Source organism: Diplotaxodon limnothrissa, linkage group LG7 (genome assembly GCF_057381915.1).
Source record: "Diplotaxodon limnothrissa isolate DT_005_m linkage group LG7, D_limnothrissa_male_GT1.1, whole genome shotgun sequence".
Lineage (NCBI taxonomy): Eukaryota > Metazoa > Chordata > Actinopteri > Cichliformes > Cichlidae > Diplotaxodon > Diplotaxodon limnothrissa.
In genome coordinates, this window is record NC_140602.1 from 44929257 (window position 1) to 44946121 (window position 16865).

The 16865-nt window shown below is 41.9% G+C and overlaps 1 protein-coding gene across 1 annotated transcript in view; it reads right to left on the minus strand.

Moving 5' to 3' along the window:
* gnaz (guanine nucleotide binding protein (G protein), alpha z polypeptide) overlaps positions 1-15657 on the minus strand; it is a 33294-nt gene extending 17637 nt beyond the window's left edge. Inside the window, exon 1 of the mRNA XM_085358177.1 lies at positions 15599-15657. The gene's annotated coding sequence lies outside the window, so the exon portion shown is untranslated. The remainder of the gene's footprint in view (positions 1-15598) is intronic.
* Between the last annotated feature and the right edge of the window lie 1208 nt (positions 15658-16865).

Sequence of the window (16865 nt, forward strand, 5' to 3'; positions counted from 1 at the left end):
CTTCTTTACAGCGTTGCTTCAGTTCATTGAGGTTTGCAAGAATTTGTTTCTGCACAACTCTCTTAAGGTCTTACCACAACACTTCAGTCAGGTTGCGATCTGGACTTTGACTCGGTCATTGCAACAACTTGATCTTTCCTTTTGCAAACATTCTGTTGTGGATTTGCTGCTGTGCTCGGGATAATTGTCTTGCATGACCCAATTTTAGCAAAGTTTGAGCTGTCAGATAGATGGCTTCACATTTGACTCTAAAATACTTTGGTACACAAAGGAGTTCATGGTCCATTCAATGATTACACGGTGCCCAGGTTGTGTGGCTGCAAAACAAGCCTGAATCATTTGCCCTAAACCACCATGCTTAGTATGTGGGATGCCCACACAGTGTGCTGATATGCCGCCTTTGGTTTTCACCAGATGTAGAGCTTTGCATCTTAGCCAAAGATCTCCACTCTGGTCTTATCTGTCCAAAGGACATTGTTACAGAAGTCCTGTAGTTTGTTGAGATTCACCTTTGCAAACCTAAGCTGTGCTACCATGTTCAATTTAGAGAGAAGAAGCTTTCTATTGGCAACCCTTCAAAAAAGCTATACTTATTCAGTTTTCTAATTGTGCTGTCATGAACTTTAACTAAGATGTAGCTCAGGTTGGGTTTTTTTCTGGTTTTTTTAATTAATTAATTAATTTATTTTCTGAGCATTGCCCTGGGGTGAATTTGCTGGGATGTCCACTCTCAAGAAGATGGTGGCATTGTGTTAACACACACTTGAATGCTCCAGACCTGCAAACTGCCAAAACTCCTGCTTTTATAGAGATGCTAACACTTATTGATGGTCAGTTAATCTCTGTATTTTATTATTAGTATCTGGTGTCCTCTTTCCCTCTTCTTTCTATGTAAGCAGTAAGTGTGCTTACTTTTAAAAACTTCTCTGATTGTAACTATTAACATTTTGCTCGAAGACTGGGACTAAGTCGTTATCCAAACAAGCTGCATACTAAAGGCCATAGACGTACTTATGGTAGGTGTTTGAATGAGGGAGCTCTAAAGGTGCTGGTAGATTTATTTCTGAGCTCGAGGGAGTAGGGATAGCACTGCTTTTGGTTTTTATGCCAAGCCAAGCTCTAGCCTAGTATGACATTATTATCTGCATATTTATGCAAAACTGAGAAGAAGAAATGAAAAATAAATGCACTATTGATTCTTCCTTGATCCAGCAGATAGTTCCTGAAAGCATGCTTACTAACCTGCACACTTCCCATTTAAACATTGTCATAATACCTATGTTCTGCCTCTTCAGATTACTTCCCTTAACAGGAGTCTTTTGTTACCACTTACTCTGAGGCAAGCTAACCCTGCCTATCCACTTAACAGTACCACACACAGACTCATTTTATACACAATCAAGGTCAAACATAGGATTGAACCAGGCGAGATAAACTAAAAAAACAAAAAACAAACAAACACTATCCACCGTTTGAAAGGGAAGTGATGCAGTGTAAACAAAAATGTGTTTTCTCTTGCAAACAACAGCATCTCATGCTAGTTCCCTCACAAGCCAGTGTCTCTGCCTGCACTCTTTCTGCGCTGGTGTTCAGTAAAACAAGGTGAAATGCTTATTTACTATCAAAGTGGAAAATAACAGGCTCAAGCCAGCAGGTGCCTCTCATGCTTTCATGCTACTGCAAAGCTCTTACTCTTTGTCCAGTCATATGTGTGGCTATCTTTCATATTTCACATGCAAATAGTTTTCGTTCATCTCCCATTTTCATACATTATTTGCATATGGCATCACTTTTATTTAAATAAAACAAATACTGCATTGGAAGAAGCTTGGTTGCTTGAATTTACATAAATGTCTCAAATGTCCAGAGGCTGACGTGAATAAGTACAAGCAAGAATAACTGTGCTACTGTTGTTTCTATCAGATTCAGCAACAAATGGGTGCACACTGGAACAGACTAAGCGATGGCAGAATATTGGTATTATCTTTAGACACACACAGAGAGAAGGAGAGCACCTTTTTTTACTCTGGTGCGTGGCGTCCACTCTTCAAAAGACAAAGGACAACAAAGCAGAACAAAGCCATAATAAAGCATCAGAAAAGAGAGTTGGTTCCTGGCTTCAGGCACCTTACTACCCTCTCAAAATGGCAAAGCCAGCCAAACCGGTTAATGCACATCACTGATTTTTAGAGCCCATGAAACACATTAAAGCTGCGTGCGAAGTCATTCCATTTTGTTATTTCACAAATATGCAGCTCTGACATTTCTGCACTTTTTGAAGTTATACCTCTTATTTGATAATTTCTGTGGAAGTAGTGCACTGGTGAAGTAATATTAGACACATTTACACACTGCATGGAGAGGAACGTGGCCTTTTTCTTCCTTACACATGGATAACTAGAGCATATCGCAGCAGGAACCCACAAAATTTTAACAAAAAACAAACACAAATTAATTAGGAAAGTGCCTAGAGGATGAAAACATGCTTACTCTTTGTAACAAATTATACAGTCTAGTTTAAAGTCGAAATAGCTCCAAATGCAAGCGACAGCAAATAAATAATTAGCTTTTAAAGGTCAAGAAAATATCATTTCTATATCAGGATTTCACATCATGCTTACAGTGCCAACTTTACTTTACAAGGATACATCTCAGGCTTTGGTAAAACTTACAAAGAGTTTGGCGCAAAGACTTAAAATGTAATTGTAACCAGACACAATACTATCACAAAGGCCCCAAATTCATTCCACAGCATGACAACAACCCCAAATATATCCAGGCAATATACAACAGATGCCACTGTGACCTGATCTCAACATCATGGAGCCAGTTCAAGAATACATGAAGACAGATGAAACTAAAGGCGCCTACAGACTGTGGGCTTTCAGCAGTCTTGTAAACTGCATGCCGCTGTTGACAAAAAGACCTCTGGACGACACACACAAGCAGCATTTCTGATGTCACAAATGACGTGAAGCCTATGAGCTGGTTCGAGTCACATAGGGTCATTTATGTAGCGTGCCTCAGTCTCCTCACGCCATATCTCAAGCACACCTCACCAGTTTTTTTTCTGTGTATTTAAGCTGATGAATTTCCCATCGTGACATTTACGCATTGCTGCCTGCAGATTCAACCATTCCACCACCCCAACATCCACCAATAGGCTCCAGGAGGATATTTACTCATCACTTCACAATTTTTATCAAATTTTTGTCTTCTTTTTCCCTTAGTCTGTGTTTTGCCACAGCTCTCTTTTTTATCTTTTCTCTTTCTCTTCATCCACCACCATCACCAACCAGTTATAGCAGATGGTCGCCCCTCCCTGAGTCTGGTTCTCTGGGAGTTTTTACTTCCCACCATTGTACAGTGCTTGATCATAAGGGATCGCTTGAATGTTGGGGTTTTCTCCAGAATACTGCAGGATCTTTACCTTGGGGCGGCCGTTGCTGTGAATTGTTACACACCTGAACTGAATTGAATATTTGCACTAGATGGCAAACTCTAACTGCATCCTGCTGCTGTAATAAATCATGTGAGTTAGTAACTTTGTTTTCTTTTTTTGTTGCCTCCACTTATTCCACTTGGGTTTGTTTTTGTATTTTTTTTTATTATGCCAATGTATTTTTGATTATTGTGCGCTTTCATGTCTCGCCCTATAGGTTGCTCAGTTGACCACAGTTGCACTACATGGACAAATGTGGGACACCTACACATCACACCTACAGGAGCCGTTTAACCATGGAAACCTGTGCAATGAAGCTCTCAGGGGAAATTTGTTGTGCTGATGTTAATGCCAGAGGAGGTTTGTAACTAAAGAAAATAAGTCAACAGAGCACTGGTGACTTTTACACACAATGTGTCACAATGCTTACAGTTGACGGTGACATATCCATTAGAAGACATTTCACAAACTGACTTGTTGAAAAGGTGGCATCTTGTTCAATTACAACATTGGAATCCAGCGAGCTCTTTAGAACAACGCATTCTTTCACGAATGTTTGTAAAGGCAGACTGCATGGCTCTGTGTTTGATTTTATACATCTGAATTCAAAGATTAATAGGTGTGGCCCAGTACTTTTGTCCATATAGAGTATTTTTAGTTGCAACTACCAACTTTGAACCTCTCTCACAGTGCAACACTGGAGCACTGTAAGATATAACGATTCTCTCCTGTTGGTCAGTTTTTGTCTGGGAAAGTGCAAAATTGCTCAGCTTAACACAGCATGAATCCACTACAAGGTCTCAAAGATCATTGGAGGAGCTCACCTTGCAAATGGATTGAAAAACTGTTTGCAAGTCTACAATACAAAGCTTCTCCTGTTTTTTTGTTTGTTTGTTTGTTTTGTTGCATTGACTAAATACACTAACTATTGATTTGATTTTGCTGCATTTTGCACAAAATAGTTCTGAATATTTGTACTAGAACTATTGCAGACCGTCTTCTAGAAAGTGAGTGTTATGGGTACATCGAATGACTGAGTATCAGCGTGGAGGCCGAGTGATGAGTGAATGCAGAGCCACGGGGGCCAGGCAGAAAGGACAGCATCTTGATGCATCATGAGGGCTGAAGAAATCTGATAGCCATAATGTGACAGAGCCTGGTCACTCTCTTGCCTTTCCTGCACAGCTCTGGCTGCACACGGCCCATCATCTCCCCCTTCACTACTGCTCCCAGAGGCTTACCTCTAATTATTAATTCACCATGCTGCAAATAATTACAATCACACGATTGATTCAAGATGAGTATATGCAGTCACGGTGGTTTCTGTTGTATAACCTCTCCTACTGTCCTACTGCTGTAGTTATTTAGCCCACGAAAATGCTCTTACAATTAGGGTCAGTCACATTAGATTGAGTGGCGATTTTAATCCATTAGAGGCTGAATGGTATTGCTCAGACATGAAATTTGTTCAAAGAAAAATGCATTATGTAACGACTACAGATGACTTACCAGAATGGACAGTATGTGAACAAACATTGACATCTCATACTGATGTTTAAACACACAGGAAGGATCACACCATATAGGTAGGTAGGGAAAGTGTTTCTTTTAGTCACATCAGTTAAAAGCCTTAGTTTTTAAACAGAATTTAAACATTAGTTAAAATTAAACTGGAGTGGTGACCAGATCCTGACAGTGAACTTAGTTTTCCGGATAAGAACAGCAATTAGAAAGCATGTTTGGAAGATCTGATTGCAGCTAATGAAGACATGTTGCTGAAGTCTGCTTTGTGAAATGAAACTTATGTCAACGGAATAACAAAGAAAAGGCAACTGAAGGTCCAAGACGGTGCTGAGATGTGCAATGATGAGACTGACAAATGCAGTACAGAACTGCTGGTGATATGCAGAATGGAAATTCTACTGTTTTTATAAATGAAAAGGAAAAATGTCGAATGTTAAAAGAAAGGTGAAAAGTGCAGGTGTGCTTTTAGTCATCTTGTAATGGTTTATGAATGAGGTGAGCAGGGCTGTGTGTGTGTGTGTGTGTGTGTGTGTGTGTGTGTGTGTGTGTGTGTGTGTGTGTGTGTGTGTGTGTGTGTGTGTGTGTGTGTGTGTGTGTGTGTGTTTTAAATCCATGGCCAGCGGGCTTCAGTTTCAGTTGTTGTATTGCAAAAACCCCTAACCTAAGAATACTGTCTCCAACAGGTAATAAGCAGGCAAGTTAATTCACAGGCAGATTTATTATTTAATCAGCAATTATTGAAATCCATACTGAATGAATCCAAAAGGTAGGACATTTATTATGACTAATGTCTCAGTCACACTAGAGTGAAAATGAGGCAGCAAAGACCTTGCAACTAGGTAGTCTGATTATTGCATTTTTTTTTTTGTTTTATTTTTATTTTTTGCATTTGGTTATGAGTTGAAAGAAATCTACAGTCACAGGTTGCAAGTAGTTGCAGTAACAAACTGGTTGAGTGTGTAGCACCCTCAACCTCTTGGTGACCACTTACAAGGTGATTGTGCAGATGTGGTAAGAAGCCCATCTCCAAACAATCACAGTCCGACTCAGACTGACTCAAATTGCCAAAGGTTTGCAAATAACTGCTATCTAATTAATAAACGCAGACAGGCCAACTCCAATTCCTATATTAAAGTAAAGTACGCCAACTAGATCACTATTTATGGAGGAGTTTCTGAATTTTGGATTCAAATCTATGAGTTTCAGGCCATTCTTGTGAATTTCTGTGTATGTAGACAGCAACAGAATTGCCATTTTAATCGAATGATTACAGTTAACCATTATCACAAAGAGACTGCATGCAGTTCAATTGCAAGGTGATGACAGACTAAATGCAGACTGACTCTGTCCTATTACCATTTTATTGAAGTCTTAGTGCACCAAAGTTGCTTTGAAGATGCCAACTGAGTGCGAGTTGTCCCTGTCTGTGAAGAAACCATTTTAAAGTTCATTGCACACATTTGCAATCATTTTGGTCATGCTACAGTCTCCCACCAGTTTTCCCTTGTGTGACTGTAATATAAGCAGAACTATCTGGGAAGTGGCACCTGTGACGTGAAACTGCAACTATTTCATTTAGTGTTTCTAATAGGATCACACAGAAATTCACATGTAATTCTTCTTGATGAACACTTATCAGCCGCAGCATTAAAACCACTGATAGGTGGTGTGGATGACCTTGCGTTGTGTATATCACATTTTTTCCCAATGTAATGTTCCACTGGGAACCACTGGGTCCAGGTAGCACCAGTCACAGCATGTTTGTAGACCACTCCAGCCTCCTGAAACAGGACAGACTGCCCCACAAGTCCCAAAGATTCCGCAGGAGTGGGTTGGGAAAGACACGAGAACGACGAGGACTTCACCCAACTTTCTGGAGCCCAGTCCAGTCGAGCATTTGTACCCTGTGCTGGAACAGTGCTTATGTGTTCTGACCAAAAGGCATCTGTTTTGCTGACTGAAAGCTTGCTTACTGCTCACAAAAAAAAGTTACTAGTAAGTAAGCAACTTACTGGAATCAAGATAAAGAATTTTCTTCCCCTGTTTTTATAGTCATATCTGAAACCTCAGAAATGAAACAGAAGCTAATCTCTAAATATAAAGCAGTGATCAAACCTTTGAGTATGTCATTTTTCACTTCTGCCTTCAGAGTAATTGTCATATTTATATAGAAAAGTCCAGTCTAAAACGAAACTGAGGTGTTCTCGAGTAAGAGATTCTTAAAAACCATCAGCCCTTAAAGCCAGTTGCCCAATCATGTGATTACCACAGAGGTGGTGAATAATCTGAGATGACTGCAACTTCCAAGAAGTTATGAATAACACCATTTGGTACAGACTGGATTTTCTTAAGTCAATTTGACCGACAGGTGATGATGCAATAAGTTTAAAAGCTTTCTTTCCTAAATGAAGGTATATATAAGAAAATGCCCTCATCTGTCAGGCTGGCATTGACACAGTCATGGATATTATTTGGAGCTGTGCTCATGTTTTTATGTTACTTCTACCATAAATATTTAAAAAAACACATCCACATTCATACAGCAAAGACTCTTGAAATAAGGAAGTGTTTTATTTGGAAGAAGATGAGAATTTTATATTTAGCTCGGTAAAAACTAATTTGAATTGAAGGCATGTGATTCACATCTTATACAGTATTTTCCTGAATACTTTGGACCACAACATCATTGTGGTTGATGCACTACACATGACTGAAATTAAGTCTGAAAGCTCAAACTGCCTTTTAGCTGCTCCGGCTTCAGATACAGAGAAAGCGAGTGAGTGAAGTAGATACCATATGGAGAAATATTAGAGATTATTACATTAGCCACAAAATGACTTGCAAACTTTAATCTTTGACAAATGTTACATGTTTATATAGCAGACATAAGCGGAGAGGCTTAAGTGGAGGGACCAGTGGTGCGTTTGATGTATTTCTACCCCCTTTGTGAGCCAGAAAATACCCGTCTACAAAACTGACATTGATTTTAAACTCAAATGCACTCTTGTGAGGTGTCATGGCAGTGTGCTGATAGACAGATAGCCTTACAAAGTATACAAAGCAGCTTTTGTGGTAATTCCTGCTACAGTAGGTGTCTCCAAAACCACATATTGGCTATTCATAAGTGAAGAGAGTTCAAACACAAAAGCCTCGCTCAACGTCACCTTCTTGAAAGAAATGAGAGAAGGCTGTAATATTCAGACACTTTTGTTTCATGTCCCTCTAAATCCACACCCGAACCTCTTGATCTAAATAACGCTACCCTTTGTCAGCAAAAGCCACTACTGCATGTTCGTGAGGACGCAAATCAGGTCACATGACATTCATGCAGGTCAAGTCCCATTTATCGGTTTGTTCTTACTGGATGTGACGACAGTGAACTCTTTTTTTATAGTTTCTTAGTTTTCCTTATTTGTTATTTTGGATACTTCAGGTCATTTTATATTAGTTTTATGTTCATCAAGTTATTGCATAATATCGTCTGTTTATTGTTTATTTTGCTTTTGTTTAGCAATGAAGTGCGCCTGTCATTTTGTGTGGTTGCATGCAGTTGTGCTGTGCGGTTACTGCTGATCAGTTTGTGCAGTTTTTTCATTCTGAACTCTGATTTCATCATTTGTAATGTTTCCAATTGTGCCTTTAGTGGTTTTGCAACAGTTTCCAATGTGGACTTGTAGGTGTCTGCACAAGGACAAGCAAGGACACCGAAGCTTTAGCTGCACGAGGCAATCACAGTTGTTAAGAATGAATTGTCTCAAGTTACATTTACAAAAAACAAGACATTTCACTCAGTGACTGATAACCTGTTGGTAACTGTCTTTTTTAAGTTACAATAATATATTGTGAAAGATGCTGCAGCCTTTCTATCATCGTTGCCAGCTTGATATACTTGAGTGGCTCCAGTGTGGAAATTATGACCCAGATAACCAGGATTTCTTATCACAGAAAATAAGAAAAAGACACTAAAATGGGCCTTGTGAAAAAAGTAATCATTTACAGGCAGCGCTGCTGACAAATTAGCTTGGAGCAGCACGAGCAGTTACATAACCCACTCTTAATTTTTCTTTTGTGTATGTTATTTAATTGTACTGCTGGGTTTGTGTGTTCTCATTTGTCCTAGTGGCATTCTGTTTAGGTCTCCTACCAAGAAGCAGAGCAGGGACTGAGAGGAGTCTTAAATCAGTGCTGCTCGAGCTTCTGGAAAGGGTGCTGGAGATGTTACCAGTCTGGGAAGGTTTCCAGGAAATCTTACATCTAACAGCTAATACACAGCAAGATAAAATGGAACTGGTTACTGTGGCTATGACAATCTAAATCTCTCAAAAATCCTTGTGGGGAAACAAACAAATAAAAAAGGCTGGATTTTTTAACCATACTGCATTTGTTGTGTAGATAATTGCTGTCACTTTGCTTCCACGGGTAAAAACAAACAAACATAGATTGACTCTAATTGATAGATTATTCACTGTTGCGAGTATTATCATGTGAAGCAGGGCACGCTAGGCAGAAATCTAGCTAGATGAAGTAGGATGAAAGCACAGAGTGTGTTTATAGAGAGCTGCGACGTGTAATAGGACAGAAAGAATTGGTAAATAATATCTGGGTTATCTGAACGCTGCACTGAATGATTTTCATGTTTCAGTTCATTGACTGGCTGTGCTGCAACACAACGCTGCAGAATGAGCGACATAAAGCAGACAGTGAGTTTCATGCTTTGAGCTGCAAACTGATGCTAGCTGCTAATACAGATTCTGTAGATTATGGTGGTCCATGTGATGCTTTCAGATAAACATGCCATGTGTCTTGTCGATCGTGATAACTGAAAGGCACTCTGTTGGTTTGCATATCTCACAGGAATTAAATAAACAAAGTTTTCCAACCTAGAAGGCCCGGTTCTATGTGATGAGTCAGAGCTTTGTGGTCGCCCCACTTTACGTCACATTCACAGCTCTATTCAGCAGTTTGCACCTCTTTAGATTTAACCATATGGCTTAACCTTCATTTTTTTCTAATAACACACTAATAATCCTCACTTCTTATACATCAGCGTTCTTGAGAGGAGATTGGATTATAGTGAAAACTAAAGAAGCAGTAAGCCTTGTCATCCAGGCTGAGAGCTGATAGATAGTTAACAACATATATACACTGAAGAGGCATTTGAATGGGCTGTCAAAGAATAACTAGTCTAGTCTGCAGCCATGTGTCTGAGAAGCATCTGAGGAGAGGCATTCTGAGAACCTGTAATGACTGCACAGTTGCTTCAAAAACACGTGTCAGGAGACCAACCATTGGCTGGTGGTTGCAGTTAAGTGAACTCAAAATCACCAACATCACTTATGTTCCCTCTGTAAACACTCTTGAAACACTGTGGATCAAAAATGGCCTTAAATGCTCTTTTAAAAAAAAGTTCCATATCTGAGTCTGGTCATTGTAAACTCTTAATTTAGCCCTCAAAATTGTTTCTTTAACATTTCACGTTCTTACTTTCCATCACGTCCTCACCGCAGACCTCTGAGGAAGATGCCTGCGTAGTATACACATGTGAGGACACAACTCATTCATTACTGAAAACAATGATGGGCAGTGTTCTCCTCTCTCCACTCCCCCAAAACAGTGGGCTATTTAGAGGGTGGAGACAGGGTGGGGGTGAGGTCGCTGTATGATAGATGCTTTTCCGTGATAATACTCTGTTTAATGTTCCTCATCTCAGCGGCTGTGTTCCCCCTTCTCTAATCCAGCGGGTCACACTGAATCACAAGGCCAGCCAGCGATGACAATGGCATGTTTGTGCACAGGCTGAGCCTGTACGCTGTGTGATGTGAAGGGATAAGATGGCACAAGGTGGACACTAGAGGCTCGCGTGCACGTGCTGCTGTATAAAAGCAAACGGGGGCGCGCATGCATGCCTTTGGATACAGTAGGCATTCTTCGGCTTTTGAACCGTATTAGGTAGATCAAATGCAGGTTGGTGCTATGAACACTGTAATCTGCATTCAAACACTCACTACAGCACAGCATTCATTTGGGTCATGACAGATAAGATAAACGCCTTCTCTAACAGAAGGAAATTGCGGGTAACAGACACTTTCAGGCTTCTACAACCCACAGGCATTATCTGCTGTTAGTGATTTGATAACGGGAACAGGAAAAAGAGAAACATCTTACACTGCAGCAGATGCAACACTTTAATTGCCATTAACCCACCCAATGAGCTCTGTAGAATTAAAGCACAAAGGACAATGACAAATGAAAAGGGAAAAAAGTGCTACTTAAACTATTAGGCGCAAACTATCTTTGATGTTACAGTGGGTTTCTGGTGCGGAAGTCTTGGAGATGACGATGAAGTATGTTTTTCAATAAATGAGTTCAATTAGACGAGTATAGTTTAACTGTATGTTGTGTGTTTACATGAAGAAAGAGCCTAGAGCATCGGCTATGTGAAAGTGCCGAACTTTATGGAAACAGCAAGGAGCAAGAAGAAGTCACCGAGATACACCACCAGCCTCACGTCATTTTCAGATGTTTTCTTGGAAAAGGCGACCTGCACGCCCTCATCAAAACAAAGAAAAGTGGCTGTGATCCAGAAAGCCTGAACTAAGAGTACAGACTGTAAAGCTTGCCTCTCCTTTTCTCTCTCTCTCTATATATATGTGGCATATATCAGCTTTCACTTCTTCCACTGAAGATCAACATCCCTCAGCAGTCGGTTGTAGGCCGTAGCCCTCGCTCACCACCACCCTCTCTCTCCACCACCTCCTTGTTGTCATATGACCACTGTTATGTGTGTGCAGTGGAACACAAAGTTGCTCTGTTAGTCCCCTCTGCTGTGCCCTCTCATCACTCAGATTTGAGTGCTGGAAGCAAGGCCCTCTTGCTGGCCTGCCTCAGGAAAACAGACAGTCCCCTGTATGCGACTACCAGCAAAGATTAGAAAGGAGGGCAACGAGAGAGAGAGAGAGAGAGAGAGAGAGAGAGAGAGAGAGAGAAGGATGAATTGAGCTGGTGTGGTTTTATATAACACCAAAGATAATCTAATCCTTACTCATTCACTGAACCCCACCCTAAGATTTTGTTCGATTCCTCTGACAGCTTTCCCTCATTGATGCTTTACTGTGAAGTCGATTATTAGCCCTTTCTACAATCAGCGGCTGCCTGTTGAAAATGAGCTGCCAAAGCATGTCTTACAGCTGTTTGTGTGGAGATGACACTTTGTTCCAGTACCTGGCTAGGATTAAAGACCCAAAACAAACACAAATGCTGAGCCAGCTGAACAGAGCGGTGCCCCGCCTGAACATAGCGGCAAAGCAGCTCAAACACACATACACACACACACATACCTTAGGGACACGCATTTCCTTAGTGTTTATTTAACCGTGCCTGCATAAAGATTGGGCTTCATGTTCACTCTCACAACTACCAAGACAAACGCTGTAAGAGTTGTGTGATAATTCTGCTGGTCCCCCTCCAGGAAATAAATGACACCTTAGATTAATCATTTTATTAAGTAGGCTGCTGAGGGAGCTACGCTGAGGCCCCCTTGGTACTTAACTGTAATAGAGCTGAGTTTAATTGTCCAAGCTGGTGGTGTGCTCACCTACAAGGTTAAAAAGATTGCTAAAAGTGCACCGGACGGTGACGCTGGCCTGCTCGGTGTTGCGAGTGACTACCTCAACAGCCGCTGTCACTTTAAAACCAACTGTGTCCCTGCTGTCCCCTGCCATTATGTCACCCAGTGGAATGGATGTAGCAAGTAACAAAAGAGGTGGAAGGAGGTCAACTCAGCATAGGGTTTGCTACACTATTGCTCTTATTTGAATATGAAAAGCAGTGCAGTGTAACCGCACACTGCCACGTTATATATATATATATATATATATATATATATATATATACATATAAGATGCTAGCAGGCAAGGCATACATGGAACGCCATAACCAAGTGGCCGGCATAGTGTACAGGAACATCTGTACCGAGTATAACCTGGAAGTCCCGAGGTCAAAATGGGAGATGCCCCCAAGGGTGGTGGAGAATGACCGAGCTAAGATCCTGTGGGACTTCCAGATACAGACGCACAAAATGGTGGTGGCTAACCAACCGGACATAGTGGTGGTAGACAAACAGAAGAAGACGGCCGTAGTGATCGATGTAGCGGTTCCGAATGACAGCAATATCAGGAAGAAGGAACACGAGAAGCTGGAGAAATACCAAGGGCTCAGAGAAGAGCTCGAGAGGATGTGGAGGGTGAAGGTAACGGTGGTCCCCGTGGTAATTGGAGCACTAGGTGCGGTGACTCCCAAGCTAGGCGAGTGGCTCCAGCAGATCCCGGGAACAACATCGGAGATCTCTGTCCAGAAGAGCGCAGTCCTGGGAACAGCTAAGATACTGCGCAGGACCCTCAAGCTCCCAGGCCTCTGGTAGAGGACCCGAGCTTGAAGGATAAACCGCCCACAGGGGCGTGCTGGGTAAAAAATATATGTATACATATATATATATAGGTTTATATATATATATATATATATACACTTGTTTTCTCCGACCTCACGTCCAAATGATCGGCATGAGGGTATCGTGACATTTTTAAGTGTGCGCGCGCATGTGCATGTGTGTGTGTGTGTGTGTGTGTTTGTGTCTGAAACTTGAAGGCCCATTATGTAAGCATGTGATTAACCTTTATACTTCACACTGGACCTTGTCATCCCTCATTTTAAAGCCAAGGTCATCGGTGACCTCTGACATTTGTAACATGTTGCAGGGAGAAGTGGAAAAAACAAACAAACTGCACAGCTGAAATGAAATGAGATGAATCTGTATTTAGAGCAGCGCACGTTGCTGACTGGAGCTGAAACATGCGAGATATAGGGAGAATGCAGGGAGAATGCAAAACGTTCACTGTTTTGCACCAAATCCTGGTTCAGGCTGCAATGTTACAGCCCACAGTTTCTTTCTTTCACCCAAGACAGGCATCTTCTCTTGAGATAGCATCACGATGCATCTGCAGGTTTTTGTTACAAGCTCTAAACAACAGGTCAGATCCCTTGAAGTCAAACATATGTGGGCAAAATGACTAATATCAATACCTTTTGTTTTACATTGATTTCAGTCATATCCTACTTGAAGATTGCATGTGATTTACAAACAGAACGTTCATCGAAAAAGTGCTAAAAGTCTGGCCTTGTCTGAAAATGCAAAGCATTTAGTTTCGTAGGAACACTAGATTGAATTTCCTGCTGCCCCTAATGGGTTTATCTGCATTTGTAGATGCTGTACGACAGTATTTCCTTCCACTTATTTTAATCAATCTACCATTTCTGAGCCATCCTGAGATCACTGGTCCTCAAGAAAGAAGAAGAAAGAAGGCGTGGTGGAATTTCCACCATCTTTGCCTTGCTTCACAGATGTCTCAGGGCCTCACTGGCGCTGCTGCTTTTGCTGGTGGAACTATCACAGACACATCCATCACTTTGTCTTCGCCCAGAACGAGCGCTGGCTTTCTACCACCGTGACATTAACACAGTCTTTTGGTCCCACTCATCCGTCCATTCTGTTCGAAATCTTGCCTTTCCTTCTTTCCCTCTCTTGCTCGATGCTGCATCAACCTCCGCCCCTCTGCCACATCTGCCTCCCTATCGTTAAATCCCTGGCCCCTCAACCCCTCCCTGCTTTGCTTTCTCTTTTTCTCTCTCGAGCATGTAACACAAACACACATACAATATACACAAATACACATGCTCTCCTGATGCTACACAAAAAATTCCAACTGCCACTTACAATAAATAAATAAATAAAAATACAGTAATGCTCTGTTGGAAATGTGAAATGTTGAGACAGAAAATGTTAGAAATTGCCCTGCTTTGCCTGCTGAGTAATGAACATGCTCTGCTTTCTGCCTCTTTCCCTCTTCTCACCGTCAGGATTTAAAATCATGAGGCAGACACAGACAGCTGGACAGAAAACAAACCAAATAAATCCCTGTTCAACATCCAGATTATTAATTGATGTAAATTTACCTCATGGGACAGCAAGCTCCACACTGGCAAATCCTACAATGTTCCCATGCCAGTGTCGGGCCACATTTTGCCTTCCTATCCCACTGTCTGCAGAACCAAGCTCCACAGGAATGGTACACCTCCCACTCCCACACTGCACGTTCACATTCAGTGTCTCGTAAAGCCAGTTGTAAGCACCGAACACCTGATCGTGTGTGTGTGTGTGATGGCGGTTTCGCTCATTTCCCCTCTTTCTGTTACACCTTATGGCCTGGACAGAGCATAGAGACATTCATACAAACATACAGCCTCGCACACGCACACACATTTAATCCATCCTCCACTTGCCCTATATACAGTAATTAAATTAATTTATCTGCACGCAGATAAAAGCATTCTATAAGAATTGAGGATGCTCTGGAGAGATGATGAGTCAAATTGCAAGCACAGATAGCAGCGTCCGCTGGCACAGAGCTAACAGGGTGGAGGAGGGGACTGGACAGGCTGCTTGCTTGCTTTGGTGCATTTTATGGGAAAATACAGTCTGCCTCAGCAGCAGAACGGCTTCAGTGAAATATCATCTTCCTGTCTCAAAGCAAGCCAAAATAGCGAAATAGGAAGCGTTGTGAGAGTGGCGAGGCTTACCGTGTTCACAAGCCAGCATCCATTTACAAAGGATACTGCAGACAAGCCCTTGCAGGGTGAGAAAGGCTCTGTACAAGCCACCTTTAGTCCTGCTGCTCCATCTTCATGCCTTCCTCATGTTCACAGGGTGAAACATTCACATATACATCTCTCTCTTCCCGCGGCCCTCTTTCTCTCTCTCTCTCTCGCTCTCATTAACGTCTGTGTTCTATATCCTCTCTTGTTTGCTTCAAGGCAGTTGAGACACTGCAGCGATGGGGGTGGAGGGTGTGTATATGCGTGTGTTTGAGTGTGTCAGAGACGGAGAGGCAGCGAGAGGGAGCGCAGGGCAGAAATGGAGGGAGGAGTCAGCAGGGATAGAGAGAGAAGGGGGAAATGGTCAGGATTAAATCATGAGAGTAACAGAGAGAGAGAGCGAGAGAGAGAAAGAGAGAGAAAGCAGGCTTTGATGGGGGAGCCACAGCATCCTTGCTTTATGCTAGAAAAACACACATTGGTATTTAAGCAATCCTGAAGGTTAGATTATAAGTATATATGGCAAGTAGATCTGCCCCTTAAAGAGCTGTCTCCTTGTTGACAGTGCAGCAGCAGGATTGGTTGTGATTTCATTGATGACTGAAAAAAAACATACAAGATAGGGAGAGAGGGAGGTGGAGGAGGGAACGGGACAGAAGAAGAGAGGAAGGGAGGGGAGAAATGACGACAAAGGAATGGGAGGGGGATTGGACGATGGTGTAATGTGCTGTTTCCGTGCCAACTGTTTCTGTGACAGTGTGACCACTTCCTTTAATGCTATTGGCTATAACAAAGAACTGATAGAGGCTTGGGCAAATGAGGCAGCGTGTCATGCAGGGTGTGAATGGGTTGTTCTTTTCCTGTGTTTCTTCCTCTTTTCGTTTATCTCTGAGAACGACAATAAAACAAATGTGTTTGACTAGACTGCGGCCACGGAGAACACACGCAAGTCTACCCCTAGAGACGTAACGATTGCACCGCTGGAGTGTGATTGCTTTGTCATTACGAATGCCGCTAGTGTGTGAAGAGACTCCCCTTATATTACTAACGCACAGATTCACACAGACACGCACACACCCAAATCAGACCGATCAACAAGAAAGAAATCCCCCAGATCAGGTTGCTCAGGGTGTGTAGTGTAATGCAATTGCCTGGACACCAACCCTGGTGTCATGAACAATGAGATAATTAATCGGCTATAGGCCAGAGCAAGAGCACATCTGGTGCGGGTGAACAACTTTGCCTCTCGCCA